General features: G+C 41.7%; 1 pseudogene; it reads right to left on the bottom strand.

Annotated features, from left to right (window-relative positions):
- Positions 1-8: 8 nt before the first annotated feature.
- On the bottom strand, positions 9-3839 carry LOC119780531 (annotated as a pseudogene).
- Positions 3840-5368: the final 1529 nt, after the last annotated feature.

Below are 5368 nucleotides of genomic sequence, written 5' to 3'. Positions count from 1 at the left end.
ATTACATCATAGAAGGAGACCAGACCCTCCTCATAATCCACAAACACCCCCACCTTCTCAGGACCAGGATGGAGATGGAGACGGACTGAAGGACCAGCGCAAGCAGAGTACTCATTGCTTTTCCTCAACACAACAGTCCAGACACCATGCCCAGGACTCAGTCTGATGTTTCCCTTCCTGTTGATGGACTCTCTGGCCACTCCTAATTCCCAGCCAGTCTTTCCTTTAACCTGAACCTCAAAGTAAAATCTGCCTGAAGAGAAACTCTGACGTCCAAAAACATTGGTAAAACAAGGAAAATCTCTCTGGATTGTCTGGTAGATCTTGTCCTTTAGTCCCACAGTAAACCTGTTTTCCATCATCAGACAGGATGATGGTAAGGATGAGCTGTATCAGGATCCAGAGTCACATCCACGGGCAGACTGCTGGACCCTCTTCAACTCAGCCTTCATCATCTTCTTCATCATCTCTCTGATCTCCTCCTCCAGCTGAGCCACAGCTCTCTCCATAGTCCCCTCATATGTTGGTGGACGGACTCTGACCTCTATCCAGTTCTTGGTGGGTGGAGCAGCTTTCAGGGAGGAGAAGCTTTGGAGGAGGTGGAGGTGGTCTTCAGACTGGGAGAGCTGCTTCACCTCAGAGCTCCTCTTCATCAGCTCAGATATTTCCTGTTCCAGATCTTTGATGAAGTCTTCAGCCTGTTTCTCTGCAGTTTTCTGTTTGTCTTCGATCTCCTTGATGAGCTCCTTCAGGCCTCTCTCAGCAGACTCCTTCAGAGCAGTGAAGACCTCAACACCTTCTGCTTTCTCTCTGTCTGCAGCATCTTTACTGATCTTCATCGACTCTTTGATCTCCTGAATCTTCACTCGTCTGTTCTGGATCATCTTCTGAACTTCATCCTCTGTCTTCCTCAGCTCTGCCTTCTTTCCTTCAGTTTCTTCTATCAGAGGAACAAACTCGTGGTTCTTATGGTCCAAAACAGCACAGAGCAAACAGACACATGTCTGGTCGGTCCTACAGAACAGCTCCAGAGGTCTTTCATGTTGCAGACACATCCTGTCCTCCAGGTTCTCCACAGGCTCCATCAGCTGATGTTTCTTCAGACCTGGAGTTGTCAGATGAGGCTCCAGGTGAGTCTGACAGTAGGAGAGGAGACACACCAGGCAGGACTTCAGGGCCTTCAGTTTGGTTCCATTGCAGACGTCACAGGGAACTTCTCCTGGTTTGGCAGCTTGTTGCTCCGAGCTGCTGCGTCTGAACTGAGAAACCATCTCTTTGATGAAGGTGTTGACCTTCAGCTGAGGTCTGGAGGTGAAATGTTCTTTGCACAGAGGACAATTGTAGAGAACATTTCCATCCCAGTGCTGAGTGATGCAGGCTTTGCAGAAGTTGTGTCCACATGGTGTGCTGACTGGATCAGTGAAGACATCCAGACAGATGGAGCACAGGAACTGATCCTCAGACCGCAGGTTGCTGCTAGAAGACATGTCTGAACTCTGAGGACAGGAGACAGAGATCAATGATAAGCAAGATGTTCCTGATCTGAAGGTCTGACATGATGTTCTGATCAGGCTACATGAGGTGAGTTCAGTCAGCTGACCAAAGGAGAAGAACATGTGATCACCCTGACAGCAGGAGGCCTCAGGAGCAACAGAAGCTGTTATTACAGGACCTGTTGTCTCTCAGAGAGGCAGACCGTCAGCTTTCTGAAACACTGTCAGTGTGAAACCAGATGCATCCTAACATCAGTTCTTGTTCACAGACTGTCTGTCTCACAGGGCAACGCTGACTGGTTCCAACACCTCCAACCACATCAGACTTGGACATCAATGATAAGAGCTAGCTCAAGACAGCTAACTCTTGAGCCTGTGTTTAGTAACCAGTACTCACGTTGCTGTTGCTATTTTTGGGCAAAGACTGTAGATCTTTCTGCTGTTTCAGCTTTTTTTGTGGTGGTGGTGCCATTGAGCTGAAATGAGATAGCAAAACATTTTAGCTGCTGTTGAAGTTAGCATGAAACACTGACAAAGATAGCAGTTCAATAATGGATGAGTGAACATCCCAGGATCAATATCATTTCATTTAATTTGGTTTAATTTCATGGTATCAAGGCGCAACATGTCATTCAATTCAATCAGATCATTCAAACCCAGCTGATTGGCTCTGCAGCAATCCCTCTCCCCAAGCATGCATGCAGGGAAAGTGGAGAGGAAAACTCCCTTTGAACAGGAAGTAACCTCCAGCAGAACCAGGCTCAGTGTGAGCGGCCATCTGCTGAGGCCCACTGGGGTTCAAGGAGACAGAAGCAGACATAGAAAAGAAACATGAAGCACTAATTTATGAATAATTTCTATGTTAGGGAAGGTAACAGTAAACCAGCTCCATTGGTGGTTCTGTCTAGGATTACAATGACTCTCAAAATATCTTGTTTCTCAATATGATAATAAACTAACAACCAAATCAAGCTAGTTTAGAGTTGGTCATGAGTTGTTGAAATGGACGACATAACTGCGAATGAATGAATTGCTTCACTATCATTTAAACTGATTGTTAACTTTACCAGTTTTGTTCATGTCATCATAAACCGACAGGTTTATTCTCAGGCTCCTCTCCTGTGGAACCAACTACCAGTTTTAGTCCGTGAGGCAGACACCCTGTCTACTTTTAAGGCTAGGCTTAAAACTTTCCTTTTTGATAAAGCTTATAGTTAGGGTGGCTCAGGTTATTCTGAGCTATCTCTATAGTTCTGCTGCTATAGGCTTAGACTGCTGGAGGACATAGGGACCCCTTTTTCATCATTCTGCTTCATTCTATCTCTATTCTCCCACTCTGCAGAATCTATTAGTTCAATCTCTAACGATCTGCTCTCTCTGCTTTTCTCATAGTAGCTTCATCTGGTCTGTTCCTGTTTGGCTGTGACTCCATCCTGGAGAGAAATATCAGCTGTGCTGCTGCCATCAACACCTTTTGTTTCTAGATGTTGGAGCTTGGCCTGTTTTCCAGTGTAGTCCTGTTTCTCTGACTGTGACTAACTGGATGTGCTCTCTTCATCCTCTGACATGGGAGCTGGCTCGGAGCTCGTCTGCCTGGCTGTGTGTTTCCTGGACGGGGCCGCCTGTGGAGCTGGTTGACAGTTGCCTTTTGTATCTATGCTTCTTTTTCTATGTCTGCTTCTGTCTCCTTGAACCCCAGTGGGCCTCAGCAGATGGCCGCTCACACTGAGCCTGGTTCTGCTGGAGGTTTCTTCCTGGAGTTTTTCCTCTCCACTGTCGGTACAGGCATCCTTACTGGAGAGATTGCCTTCAAGTCACTGTTTTCCTTAGAAAACGTTGAATCAATCTGACTGGATGATCATGTGAACTGTAATGGAGATAATAACCAACATTTCATGGACTCACAGGTTTTACTGGGATCAGTCTGACTGGGTGTGTCTCTCTGTGGACTTTAAGCTGGGAGGATTCTCCCTGTCATTGACTGAGGCTAAATAAGATTTCAACTCCTTATGAAAAAAAATGTCGATTGAATTAAACAGCATAATCCACTCTAACATGTTTATTTAGTTTCCATTTTCTTCCAAACAACATTTTGAAGAAAATCAAAGGGAATTCTGTGTATTTCTTAAAGCAGCAAGATAAATTGTCCAAGTTTAGTAATGACTAAAATCAGTTTGCTGTTGATGGTAGAAACAGTGAATATTATCAGCTGTACTCACCGCTGCTTGAGTTGGTTGATGAGGAAGAAAGAAGAAACTCAGACAGAGAAACTAGTCTGGACTGAAGCTCTGCTGTTATTCACAACCTTTGAGTTTCATTTATGTTTAGTGACGCTTAACCTTATCTCTCCACCTCTACTCCACCTCTATTTGCTCCTTTTTTTTCTGGTTTTCCTCCTTCAGATTGTAAGGATTGTTCCTTGTTAATCATTTTCATGCTTGACAAACCCACATATTTCCTGCCTGTTAAACATGGTAGATGTAGAACAGTTTTCCTGGCCATGGTCTAACACTGTAATAGAGGATGAAGTTTTCCCAGTTTATTAATAAATCAGTTAGAAACAAATACATTAGTTTTCAGTATTGCAGATTTAAAGACTTTTGTGAAGAATCTAAAAGAAGAAAAGACTTTACTGTGATGTGTACCAGAGGAGTGTCTCAGGAGTGTATTTTCCCACCACTCATATTTCAGATATATTATTAGCCATTAATTATAAATTAGTGCAATAATTATGAAGCCTGTTCTTTTTTTTTTGCTTGCCTACTTTAGCTTAACTTTTTAGCCGACATATAACATGCAGATAAACTAAACTATTGTTGTTTTTTTAAAGTTATTGTTGTATCTTCACTCTACTTGTATGGCAAACCAGCTCTGCCACATTTAAAAATAAATACAGAAATGAAAAAAAGCTCAATAAATAAATAAGCATATAATTATACAATATACAAAAATAGAGTAAACAAATAAATACATGTTGAAATTTAATTATACAGTGAGACATAAATGTATATACCTCTATTAATTAGCTTCTTTATTTATTCACATTATTTATTATTTTATTTATTATTGTTATAATCTAAAAATTTATTTTTTATTAAGTATTTATTTATGTGCATGTTATAATATCTTTCTGTTTTATTCTTCCTTTGTATTTTTTTACCCTATATATTTCTTCAAAGCTATTTATTTCTGCCTGGCATTTTTACATTTCTGTCTGCATTTCTGCTGCCATGATCGAGGGGAGTTTTCTGACCCACATGCTGTAAACCACCAGCAGGACTCAACAGATCGATTTATCTTATTTATTTAACAGAAAACAGTATCCGAGCTTAGTTCAGACAGATCAGCTGCTTCTGAAAATAGAGGGAAGGCACTGCATGAAAAGTGAGATTTTCGTCCCCGTAAACCCCCGTAAACTCCCGCAGATCTGCCTGATTTTCGTCAGTTTCCGACAATTTGCAACCCGTGCTTGTCCGCGTTTGTCGTGCCACAAATTGTCGGAAACGGACAGTGACGTAGGTGGAGAGCGATCAGCTGTACTAATGGCCCTAATTAGCATATGAATGCAGCAAACCCGCGCGGCTGGCCAGGTCTGGCTTGAATAACCTTCTCAGTATTGGCTGAAACCACTATTCTCAAACAAATGAAATCGCTCGTGATTGGCAGCAAAACCACACGTGGCCACGCCAGGCTTTAATTTTCTTACTGAGTATTGGACGGAACCACTTCTTTTTAAACAAGTAAAGTCGCTCGTGATTGGTTGGCATATATATATATATATATATATATTTACATATATATATTTATTCATATATATATATATATATATATATATATATATATATATATATTCATTCATATATTTATTCATTCAT

This window comes from Cyprinodon tularosa, unplaced genomic scaffold (genome assembly GCF_016077235.1).
Source record: "Cyprinodon tularosa strain WSP-4 unplaced genomic scaffold, ASM1607723v1 ctg1617, whole genome shotgun sequence".
Lineage (NCBI taxonomy): Eukaryota > Metazoa > Chordata > Actinopteri > Cyprinodontiformes > Cyprinodontidae > Cyprinodon > Cyprinodon tularosa.
The sequence above is the reverse complement of the archived record's forward strand: the minus strand, read 5'-3'. Positions and strand labels throughout refer to the sequence as shown.